General features: G+C 40.9%; 1 pseudogene; it reads left to right on the plus strand.

The window, feature by feature from the left end:
• Nucleotides 1–4,346: 4,346 nt before the first annotated feature.
• LOC149001055 (UDP-glycosyltransferase 73C3 pseudogene) lies at nt 4,347–6,178 on the plus strand (annotated as a pseudogene).
• Nucleotides 6,179–13,258: the final 7,080 nt, after the last annotated feature.

A 13,258-nucleotide genomic window follows, 5' to 3' on the forward strand; every position in this document is an offset into this window, starting at 1 on the left:
TGGACAAAATACTGTCGGAGTCAGATTGCAATGAAGTGATTAGCCAATTACTGGATGCTGGATGGTCTAGACATATTTCCATTAGCCCCATTCTAGATGACATTTTGCATCTGAAGTCCTAGTTTGGGTTCAATGTTTTCGAACAAATTCTTAGGTTGGTAAGCATTGTAGTTGACAATCTAACTTGGAGGGCTTTATCATCCACAAGTTCAACAAATATGCTCATTTTCACTTTGTGGATTGAGAGATCTTTGTATACCTTCTTCTACGAGCTGTGCTCCTTAATAGATTTTCTCATTGCCAAAAAACAAAAAGATCTATTGGCATTCTCAACGTAAAAAAGATCTATTGGCATTTTCAACGTAAAAACACACAAACAACAACCACTCTCAATCGACAGATCCTCATTGTTAACTTCCCAAACAGGATAAGGTATGATTGACCCCCCCCCCCCCCCCCCCCAACCTGTCCCCTCGAAGAATCCCTCTCCCCCTGCAAATCCTCCCTTTTGGTCCTCCCTCTTCTCCCCTTCCCGCTTACTCTCAAACCTCAACCTCTCTTTGCATTTCATTCTGCATTCATCTAATGAATCTTCCTTGTTTATCCTATATCCTAACTCTTCTCTAGCTCTTGCATTGCTAAGTGGAAGTCATGCCTTGTCGAAGATTTCATTGGTCCCACCCTCCCTTCAAAGTTTTCCAAGCTTCTCTCTTAAAGCAATGGAACGCTTCTAGTTCTCTCCATTCTTATTTTCTCAAGAATGGAGTATTCATCTTTAGATTCTCTAGCGAAGAAGTTAAGATATGTGCCATGGAAGGAGATCCTTGGCAGGTTGGCAACAAGAGCATCTATTAGCGGCAATGGGCTCCGAACATGGAACTAGAGAAGATGGACATGCAAGCCATCCCCCTCTAGGTTTCTCCTCTGGCCTTCTCTTCCACTTCTGCAACACCTACTCTCTTGAATAGCATCTCTCATTGGAAAGCCCCTTTAGATGGACGCAACCACTTTCAAACAAGACTGCTTACTTTTGCCCAAATCTGCATGGAGGTTTCCTCTTCTTCCCTTCTTCAAACCTATGTTCTGGTATGAGATGAATCCCGCTTTGAATTCCTTCAAACCCTCATTTTTCTAAATGTCCCCCTCCCTTCTACCTTCGTTGTTTAGCATTCGGTCACCTTGAATGCAGTACATCCTCCCTGATGCCCTCTCTCTACCCTCTAGTCAATCATCCTCTGACTAACCCCATTGCCTCTATTGTCTCTATTTACCATTGTCAATGGCAGCCTCTCCCCCTGACCCCTCACCAGAAAATCCCTTTGATCCTATTAGAGGCCAAAATTGCTTTGCGCCTCTAATGAATGACAAAGACCAGTCAAAGTACCCCCCCCTCCCTCTAACTTTTCTTCATCCATCGCTGCCCCTACTTTGCTCTCTAACTTGCTTGGTGTTGCCTCTTACTCTATTGTCCTTGTTGTCCCCATTGACCCTGCCATCTTCCTTGATTCACTCGCGTAGGAGAATCTACCTACTGAATCCATCTTGCTTGTCTCCTCTACCTCGACTCCTTCACCTAACCAATTTTTTCCACCATCTCCCCTTGATTCAGCCTTTGACCTCACTACTCCTTCCCTTTTTGTTGCCCTGCAACTTGCTGCTTCTCTCTTTCGTTTTCATGTTGGGCATGTTCCACTTTTCCTACCTCCTTCTATCTCCTCTGCCTTCTAGCATATTGTGTTCCATTTCTACCCCTCCCCTGATGGTTACTAGAACCTTGCAGGCTCCCTCTTCCTCCTCTTTCCCTCCTTGGCCTATGGCCACTCCCTTCTCCCTATTCATACTCCCGAGCCAATATCCCCTCTCTCCTCTCTCTTTCCTAGCCCAACCCCTCTCCCCCTCCTCCCCTCCCCTCTTCGGCCCACCCCCTTAAGCTTGGTCTTTTAGCCCAACTTGTCCATCTTATCTTCCCCTTACTGCTCCTATATTGCCTCCCCCATCCCCTATTCATGAGCTAGAAGCCCCCTCCCTAGGCAATTGGACTTCCCATATGATCCCTTGTGATCTTTTGCTTGGAGGTTCCTCAAACTCAAAGACCCCTTTACCTCCCCTTCATAGCCACAAAAGCAGCAACCAATCTACCAGCATTGTCATCGCTTTGAAGAAAGAAAAAAATTCGTCAATTTTCTGCCTTCTATGAAGGAAAAGAAAAAGAGTAAAAAAACTGATGATTTTTTTCCATGTTTGCTATGTTCTCTTTATTTGTGTTGTTTCTTTTTCTTTTCTATTCTATTTTTTTTCTTTTTTCCCTTTTTTTCTTTTTTTGGATCAATACTCTATGTTTGTATTTTGTTTGTTTTGTTTTAGTTTATGTTAGGCTTGTTCGGGCTTGCCATTCCCTTTTGCATTCTCTCCCTTCCCTTCCTTTTTTTTTTCTTCTTTTTCCCCTCCTCTTTGGTTATTGAAAGGGGAAAAAACCACTTTTCTTTTTGGCAGGAAATAGAGTCTTTTATTTAGAAAGAAAAGCCACGATTACAACCTAAACCTAAAATATCAAACAACAAAAACCAACAAAGATGCTTGAGAAATGAATTTATTGTTAAAAAAGCATCTTGAGTGAGAGAGCCTTCTTTCACCAAGATATTTGCAGCCATATTAGCCTCTCGAAGAGCATGACTAAAGGAGATAGATTCAAATGAAGCAACCAACCGTATGTATAATGTCTACTATGATTGGGAACACTTTCCAATGTGCTTCATCTGGATTTTTCCTCAGGATGCCAATGAGAGCTTGGTTATTAGATTCAACTTCCACCATAGTCAGATTAAAATCGATGGCCTAGAGTAAATCTTGCTGCATTGCAAGCATTTCAACAATGAGTGTGTCCTGGGCAGCAGCTCCATGACCAAAACAGAACAAGATACGACCCGGGATGACCCCTCGCAATCCTCCATAACTAGCTACCATTCTTTCTTTAAACAGTGATCCATCAACATTCAACTTCAGATATGGTGGTTTTGAGGCCACCCATTTAATCAAAGAAGTTCTAGCACCATGTGCCTACATGGTATTGGGGTCCTAGCGATGGATTTGTAGACCTTTCCAAATTTGAAATTTAACCTATGAGGGAGATGTGTTAGTATTAAAATCGATTTGCCCCCTGTATAAGCTTTCCACAAAAGCCATAACGTCATCAAGTTGGCAATAGCCACATCAACTGCTACACTAGAATGCCATTGAGTCACTAACTGGATGACTTTCTTCACAATTGTCCCATTGGTAGTTATCACGGGAAAATGTAAGTCATCGTAGACTATCTTTGCAAGGGAGCACTGCACAAAGATGTGATCCGGTGAAGTTTGCAGCTCTCCACAGTGAAGGCAAATATTGGGACATGAACACCCTCTTGGTATTAAAAGAGAAGCAGTGGGGAGTTTCTAATGAACTACTTTCCATCGAAAGTGGGTGACTCGCGGTTGGATTTTGAAACTTTCCACAACCTTTTCCACAATGTAGCCGAAATGGAATACCTGTGATTGTTGTTCAGAACGAGCTTGTAGGCTGAACAAACTAAAACCACCCTAATGATGTCCAAAACCAAATAAATTGGTCCTCTTGGGCTGAAAGTGGTAAAGGAATTGCAAGTTTTTTTTATATATATATAATATCTAGTGGCCACCATTGCTGCAAAGTATACATGTTCCATGAATGGGATCGTTCATCAATGAGTTGAGCCACCTTCATCTGAGCAGAGGAAGCAAAAGGAAAGTAACTTCAATCTTTAGTTGTATTTGGTATCCAGTTAGATGTCCAAGAATTAATGGATTGGCCATCTCCAACCTGTCACATTTTTCCTTTTTTAATAAGATTCCTACCCAATAGGAGCAAGTGCCAACCCCAAGAGTTTAATGGTGATGGGACTACTTCCAGAAAAGAGTTGTTCTGACAGTACTTCTTCATCATTAATCGCCCCCACATCATTAATTGCCCCCACATAGAGTGTGGGTTGAGGAGCTACTTCTGGAAAGGAGTCGTTGCCACCAATCAATTACCTGTAAAGTTTCACTCAATAATTTTTAAACCTCCCCAATGCTTTATGTCTCTAATAGTAAATCATTAATTATTCAAGAGACTAATCTAAAGAAATATTCTGTTAGTTAGTTTATGATATAGGGAATCCTGCTTCATGTTTATCGGTTTGCGACCATCTTTATATTTTCTGGGATATTGCAAATCACTTCTTGTGATTGGAGTTACGTTGGTCAAACAACTATACTGATCAGTATATGAGCACTTACGTCACTAATATCATCATTTGGTTCGCCATCGTGGTCCAGCACCAGCTCTTCATGCAAAGCCGTAAGCCACAGACCAGTCTGCCTGATCTATAAATCTCCCCACCACCACCACCACAACCAAAAATCTGCAACTGCTTGCTTTTGAGGATTGTTTCTGTGGGCTTGATCAAATTAAACCACTCTGTTTCTGTTCCAGATTTTCAGCACCCATGTGTTCTTCCACAGTTCACTGTGAGCTTCACTTCATTTTGATTCCTTTCATGGCACAAGGCCACATGATCCCAATGACAGATATAGCCAGATTGCTCGCCCAACAAGGCGTCTTCATCACCATAGTCACTACCCCACGTAATGCTTTCCAGTTTGAGTCAATCATCGATCGAGCAGCAGAATCTGGGCTGCGGATTCAACTTCTGCAGCTTCGTTTTCCATCTACAGAAGCTGGGTTGCCAGAGGGGTGTGAGAGTTTCGACAATATCAGTTCACCAGATATGAAGATTAATTTCTTCAACGCTGCAAGCATGCTTCAACCAGACTTGGAACAATCTCTTCAAGAAATGGAGCCACGCCCGAGCTGCTTAATCTCTGATATAGGTTTCCCATGGACTTCACAAACAGCTCTTAAGTTTGGAATTCCAAGGATTTACTTCAACGGCATGTCCTGTTTCAGTCTCTTGTGCAACCAGAACTTAATTCGTTACAGACCACATGAGAAAGTTGAATCTTATTCAGAGTTCTTCGTGGTTCCAGGTATGCCTCATCATATCGAGCTTACAAAGGCTCAGCTACTGGGTATAGTTCGTCAGGATAAACCTGAGTTCTTAGAGTTCCACAGAAAAGTCAGAGAAGCTGAACGAACATCTGATGGTGTTGTTATTAACAGTTTTTTTGAATTAGAACCTGATTATGTAGATGAATACCAGAGGCTTATGGAGAAGAAAGTCTGGTGCATTGGACCTGTATCACTATACAACATAGAGAACTCAGATAAGGCTGCCAGAGGTAGCAAAGCTGCAATTGGTGAAGAACAATGCTTGAAATGGTTGGATTCGAAAGACCCAGCTTCTGTCGTTTATGTTTGTTTTGGAAGCCTCTGTCATTTGGTTCCTCCACAATTGCAAGAAATTGGGTTGGCCTTGGAGAGAATGAATCGCCCATTTATATGGGTGATCAGGCAAAGCAACAACAATAAACCATCAGAAGAGTTGGAGAAATGGTTCGCTGAAGAGGGTTTTGAAGAGAAGATCAAAGGAAGAGGGTTGTTAATTAGAGGCTGGGCGCCACAAGTGCTGATCTTGTCACATAAAGCTGTGGGAGGATTTCTAACACACTGTGGGTGGAACTCAACACTGGAAGGAGCAAGCACAGGTGTTCCTATGATAACATGGCCGATGTTTGCAGAGCAATTCTATAATGAGAAGCTCATTGTGCAGATTCTGGGGATTGGACTAAGGGTTGGTGTGGATATGCCTTGTAATGTACTGGAGGGTGATAAGGTTGGAGTGTATGTGAAGAGAGAGCAGATTGAGAAGGCCGTTAGGGTATTAATGGATGAAGACGAAGGAAAAGTTATTAGGAAGAAAGCTAGAGAGATAGGGGAGTTGGCAAACAGAGCAGTTGAGGAAGGAGGTTCTTCTCATCTCAACATATCACTCTTCATTCAAGAGATCTATCATCTCTTAGGTCGCAGGGAAACATTCAGAAACAGTCAAGTAAGTTAACTCGTAATGGAGATGAGCAATAATAAACATGTTTTGGGTAAGTCTCCGATTTGAACAGATTATAGATTTTTGGTTCAGTTCAGACCCGGATACTCCAATTGGAAATCAAGCAGTCTTTCCTGTGATGAATCAAATTATTGTACCTATATTTAAGATTTTTTATTATTATTTTTTTTTTTGGTAATTACCTGTATTTAAGATTCATGCATTGATAAGTGTGTATATGAATTACTAAAAAAAAAAAGTATATGGAATAGTATTCGGAAAGAAGAGGTTCGTTGGTATGGAATAGTATTCGAAAAGTGATCCCGGCACTTTCTAAATTGGTTAAAAGGAATGTGGGGAATGGTAGATCAACTTCTTTATGGTTTGACCCTTGGGTGGCTCCTGCTTTTGCTCCATCTTTTGATCGTGCATCCCTTAGTGTGGCGATGTGGAAAGTCTTTGCGGCAAAGGCTATATATCATAAATCATGATTCGGTCCCTCTCCCTTTGGGATCAATTGGTGCACAGGAAAGGTCTCTTCTAGCCTCTATCCATCTCACTCAGGACAATGACTCGTGGCTGGCCGTTAATTCTAAGAATAATCAGTTGTCGACCAAGCAAGCTTATGCTTACTTATTTTGTCATAGTACTTCTGGTACCAGTCATAGGACTTCTAAATGGTGGAACTTCTTTTGGAAACTACCGATACATCCTAAATTTAAAATTTTCTTTTGGCGTGTTTTCCATGCAGGTATTCCGGTCAAGGAGCAATTGGCTAAGTGGACCATGGTTGATCCTTTATGTGTATTATGTGATAGCCATGGCAAATCAATTTGGCATCTCTTTGCAGTTTGCCAATGGACGAGACGGGTCGAGCCTCGGGACCTTTAGGTCTCCGGTTGGAGAATCTCCCTATAGATGATTTGCGGGATTTCTGTGACTATATGCTTTCCCATAATATGTTGGATAAGTCTACCCTAATTTGGTTTTTTTCCGTCTTTATTATTACTTGTTATGGTATATGGATCACTCGTAATGCTGCTCTGGCCAATCGAATTTCTCCACAGCCTAATCAGGTTTCAAGATTTGTAAATAAATGGATCAAAGAACTTGGTCTTAGGCCGTTGGGTAATAGCCACTTGGATAAGTCTAATCTCACCCAGTACCCAGCTATCTGCCACTGTACTGTCTTCCCCTCTGCCGAACTTGCGAATGATAATCTCCTACTATGCGCAAGATGTACATCTGCTAACGAGGAGTGTTCTGGATGCTGTTGGGCCATTGTGGTGCGTGGAAGTTTACACCACTGTGTCATTGGAAGGTTCAGCTCACCAAACAGCTCGCAACTAGTTCTTCGGGGTCATATTGAAGGCGTCGTCTTGGCTAACTCGATGGGTTGTCATATCACAAGGATCTGGTCCACAATAGATGAACTTCCACTACTCATTCCTAAAGCTCGAATTCCATGGCCAATGGAGTTGACAAAGGACCTCTTTACATTAGCAAAGGCAATAAATCAAGTCCAAATTGAATCCTTCCAAATACAAAGAGTAAAAAATTGGTTGTATAACTTAGGCCAGATGACAATAAGCAAACCAATTATAGATACATAGGAAATTATACAGCCCCATGACTTATGTAATGTACTCTGTAATTTATGGTTGTTTCAAAAAAAAAAAAAGTGTGATTATGGGAAATGTGGACTAAACCGGATGGTTTTGGGTATTCTTGAGCGGATCCGCCAAAATAGATGAAACTAAGCAAGTTGCTGTCATGGTGGCAGCCCCTTTCGTAAAGAAACCAAGGTGGTCTCAATTTGGAGCTTCCATCCATATACATTGTTTCTTCTTCCTCTCCTCGTCTAAACCTATGGACTCTTCATCCGTGTGAATAAGTTGATGATTGACCAAAAATAAAAAATAACAAGGCTAGGTCAAGGGGATTTCCAAAAATTAAAGCTTTCAAAATGGCTTCAATAGGTACCATGGTTTTCAAAGGGTAATGAATGGAATATGGTACACATTTATGCTATGTCTGCAAATACAATGATTCTACACCTTGGAAAATGCTCAACATCACCCCCGAAAATCTCTAAGATTAAACCACAAAATCTGATATCTACATTCACCTTCATGTTTATAGAAGAGTTGTGTTCAAATCAAGCTTCTTGGTATATCTAGGTAAAGCATAGATTCTCCAACTTTTATAGCGTATATGTAATTTGCTCTCATAACAATACCCTCCAAGTTCTATACCACAGAGTCAAATGAAAATCCTACTTCTAGGAAATGATAGCTATTTTAATCTCTGACATGGGTTTCCAAAGGACATCCCAAAATGGTTTTTAAGTTTGGATCCCAACATTACCTAAAAAAAAAATAATATATATATATATATATATATATAATAATAATAAATAAATAAATAAATAAATTCAACGGCATGTCTAGTTTTACAGATCAACCCCATAAAAGGGATTCACATATTGCCTTATGAGAATTATGTTTGTGGATAACAAACTAATGGGGTTTTTGCAATTGTAGGTTCATAGTTATCTAGAAAACATGATTCCCCGAGAGGTGATTTCTTATTACCACAAAAAAAAAAAAAAAAAAAAAAAAGGGGGAGATTATAGATTGAACCATAAATCTAGAATTGGGTCCAAACTAGAGGCTACCAAAATCATGCCCATAATTGAGGTTGACTTGAAACGAGCTATAGGCATTTTTTTTTAACTTACCCATGACTAACTACCTTCTTTGACTGACTCTTTTAAAAGTTTGTTTTGTGTTTTTTGGGAGAAAAGGGAGACTTATACTAATAGAAAAACAATAAATAAGCTTACAGGGTTACATTTGAAGTACCAATGACAACATAGCTCCTCTCGAATGAGATTTTCAAGTTGGTCCAGCAAGGCTTGAGGATCAAGCAAGACCTCAGAAGCCATAATTGGCAACCCAGCCAAGTAATCCGATCAGCGGTTAGTCTCCCTAACCCCATGATAAAAGGTACAATCCACAAATTGATTCCTCAACTCAAGAATTTTCTCTAGCAAGCTGAGGATCTTCCATGAAGCATGGAGGGTACCCAAGATAACACCAATACCCACCCACGAATCAAATTGTACAACAACCCTGTTGCAACCAATAGCCCTTGCCCTCTTCAAACCATAGAGAATAGCATGCATTCTCGCCTATAGAATGTTAATGCCAAAAGAGCTCACCAACATAAGCAAAAATAACACCACCGACAGTCCCTAGCAATGCTACCATAACCATCGTAGTTGTCACAAATGGACCCATCACAATTAATCAAAATCCAACCCCAAAAGGGGGACGCCAATGGCGAACCACATAACAAGCACACTAGATCAACCACTCTTCCGAAAGAAAGAAGCTCACCCTTTGTAGGCATTTGATGAAGACACACAAGCCAAGCAATAAAAGAATGCAAACCAAATGAGGCGATGCCATTCAAGTTTTTCAAAGCTCTGCTTGACTACGTTATATGTTGATTGCATGGTGAACCCACCCGTCAAAGTGCATGTCCATAAATGAGTATCACTAGCAAACCAACGGTAAGGAGTGGTTGTAATCTCATCTCAACGACTCAAGAAAATGGGATCAGTGAACTCAGCCCAATGCCCATCCACATCAAGAAAATCTCTAACCCGAGAGAAGGGATCTCTAGCAATCCCAATGGCCACCAAAAGACTAGGAGTGTAGAGGGGCCCGCTATGCAGCCACGGGTCAAACCAAGTGAAATTGAGGTACCATCATGCACCAAGTACCTAATGTGCTGGACAGTAATACTTCTCACCTTAAGGATGGCACTGAAGGAAGTAGAACAACAGGAAGGCTTAGGAAGGGACCAAATGGTGTGTTTCCCACCTCACTTGAACAAAATCCTTCCAAATCAATTTTGGAGGAGACCATATCATCCATAGTTGCTTAATCAATGTTGTTTGATTCCATGAAGAAATATCACGACAAACCCCCTTCATCAAGAGGCTGGCAAATTTTCTTCCAGGACCCCTTGAAAGCATCATTCTCCCTTGGCTCCCACCACAAAAACCTTGCAATGGCATGCTCAATAGAATGCACCACCAATTGAGGTAAACAAAAGCATAATCCAATATCCAATCACACCATAAAGCACTGACTTAATAAGGAGGAGCCTACCTACATAAGGTAATGACTTTGCCTTCCACACCATGAAGCCTACTCTCAAGCTTGCAAATAAGAGAAGCAAAGTCAGCCGGTGAGGGACACTTGGAGGTGAAGGGGACCCCAAGGTATCAGATGGGGAAGGCACCAATCAGGAACCCAAGAGTCTATGTAAAAATCTCTTGTACTGATTAAGAAGTGTTTGAGAACAAGAAAGCTAACTTTCCACAGTTAACACTAAGGCCTGATCCTAATGAGAAATCACTCAAGATCCTGTCAAGGCAGCCCACATTAGCTTCAAAAACTCACCCAAAAATACAAAGATCATCTGCAAAATAGATTAAGGTAATCCCTGGTTTCTCACAATAGTGATGATACTTGAAATAGCCATTCTTGGCCGCAACCGATAGGGTGTCTGTGAGAACTTGAAGCACAAGATTAAAAAATATCAAAGAAAGGGGACATCTCTAGCACAACCATCTATGAATTGTAAAGCACGAAGACTGGGCTTACCACATATTGAGGGTTGGTGACCAAATGCACAATCCAATGGATGAACATGGGCGAGAACCGCAAGTGAAGGAGGAGCATGAATAAGAAACTCCACTACACCGAATCATACACCTTCCTATGATCCACCTTAGCAGCAAACCTTGGCATTCCTGTATGCAAATGATAGCCATGCAACAACTCTTGACAAATTAAAATATTGTCAGTGATGTCACGACCTTCAATGAACGCCATTTGCTTAATACCTAGCAACTTGTCAACCACAAGATTAACCCTAATTAGAAATCAACTTGGCAATGAAATGGTACAAAAAGGAACTGACATCAATAAGGCGATAGTCATTAAAAGTATTATGCATATCACCTTTTGGGATTAATGTAAGTTTAGAGAGTCGCACTTGGTTAGGGAAATTAGGTCTCCAAAAGAAGTCAAGAATGGCCTTGACAAATCATGACCCACAACTAACCAAGCCCTCTTGTAGAAGTAAGCCTCGAAGCCGTCGGTCCCAGGGGAACTCTGATCATCAATTGCAAAAGCCACTTTCTTAATCTCCTCCTCTATGAAAGGCTGCATGAGAATATCCTGGTCACCTTGGTCTAGAAAACGGTCACATCATGACAAATCACCTGAGGTGTTCCTATTTCCAATGCTTCAAAGAACCTAGCTACCTCAACCCTTATATCATCCTCATCGGTGAGCCATTCCCCCCTACCATTTTGAATAGAATTGATTCAATTCCGAGACCGCCTACCCTTTACATAATTATGAAAGAAGGTGGAATTATCATCAGCTTCTCTCAACCATTTGGCTTTAGCTCTCTGACGCAACCCTAAATCTCTAACATGAAGGAGGTGCTTAAGGTGTGCCAACATATCCCTTTATTTGGCAGAGATCTCCTCATTGTCAATTACACCATCCAAAGACATTTGTAAGGCAGCCACATCCTTTTCTAAGGCTACAATTTGATCATCAAGATTATGGTATTGATGACGGTGCCACTTCTTAAAAACCTCTTTGACCTCTTTAAGCTTCTAAAGAAAAACCCAAATAGGTTTCCCTAAGATGGGTTGACTCCACACCCTATGTAAAAGGGGAAGAAGTCAACATGATCTACCCAATGGTTCCATAAATATAATTGTTTACCTCTTCTTCTACTAGGGGTTCCAAGCGTCACCATCATCAAACAATGATCAGAAACCTCGAAGGATGAAAATGAGCAAAGGAAGAGGGAAATTCAAACAACCAAGATTGATTAGCCAACACATGGTTCAATTTAATAGTTTTCCGATTAGAACCAATAGAGTTACTACTCCACATGAAGAAAGCCCATATGTGCTTTAATTAGCGAGACCTATAAGATCACAAACAAAACTGCACATGCATGCTCATATTCCGAGCCACTGTTTGATGCAAAAGTAAACATGGGTTACATGCGTACTCCTGGTTACTAGGCAGCCCAAAGAAGCGCAGAGCATTATTCTCTTCTTCCTTCTTCTTCTTTTTTTTTTTTTTTTTTTTTTTTTTTTTTTTTTTTTCATGCTCATATTCCAGACCACTGTTTGACACAAAAGTAAACATGAGTTACATGCATACTCCTGATTATTAGGCAGCCCAAAGTAGCGGAGCATTATTTTCTTGGGGGAAGGGGGTCAAAACTTTCCCAATGCACATAATATTTGGAAACACCCAAATTGAGACCCCAAATATGTCAATCTCAAGGTTCTCATTCAACCAATTATGTCCTAAACTCTCACATTGATCCAACCTTCCTAGGTTCTCCAGGGTTCGAAGCATCACTTGGTGCTCAATAATAGGACATCACAAATATGAGTAAATGAAGACATCAGATCATTATAGAAAAGTTGTGCTAAGACCTCCCACCAAAATCAGATTAACAAGCACTGACATTCTTATCTACTAATTTCCATCCAAATCACATAACAAAAACTGAATGCTACTCACAAATCATCAAACAAAGCTACATATGCTACAAATAAATTGAACAAAAACATTAAAAAACTAACACCACATAAAAAAATAAAGATGACAAGATGACATGCAACATGCAACATGCAAAGCCTACCCCCAAATTTAAAGTTAGCAGTGGCCTCACAACTAGAAAATAAGGGGAAAACAGGTAAGAATAATTAACAAAACAAGATTTCCCTGAACCAACTAATGAGAGCACTTAGCAGTTGCAGATCGAGAGGTTGGTTCGTTTGGGTTTTTTTTTTTTTTTTTTTTTTTGGCACCTGTGCTATAGTGCAACTCGAGCAGCCCAAGCACACAAAATTGACCTAGAGTGGAACACCATTGCAGCCGAGGCCACCAGCAAAGTAGGAAAACGAAGTGGAAGGGTTGTAGGTGGGGTTGGGCTTCAAATGGGTTGGTTCAATGGATGGTTGTGTTTGTGGTTTAAAATGGATTTGGGTCAGTATGGGTCAGCATTGGGTTGGGAGTTGTTTAGAGGTGTGGGAGTTATGGTTTGGCTGGGTTAGAGAGAAAATTGGGTCGGGTTGAAGTGGGTGGTCCCTGATGTGGCATTGCTACAGCATGGCTATGGCATCGGTCGCAGAATGCA

The sequence above is a fragment of the Hakea prostrata genome, chromosome 11 (assembly GCF_041222555.1).
Source record: "Hakea prostrata isolate BN-2017 chromosome 11, UWA_Hpros_2, whole genome shotgun sequence".
Taxonomy (NCBI): domain Eukaryota; kingdom Viridiplantae; phylum Streptophyta; class Magnoliopsida; order Proteales; family Proteaceae; genus Hakea; species Hakea prostrata.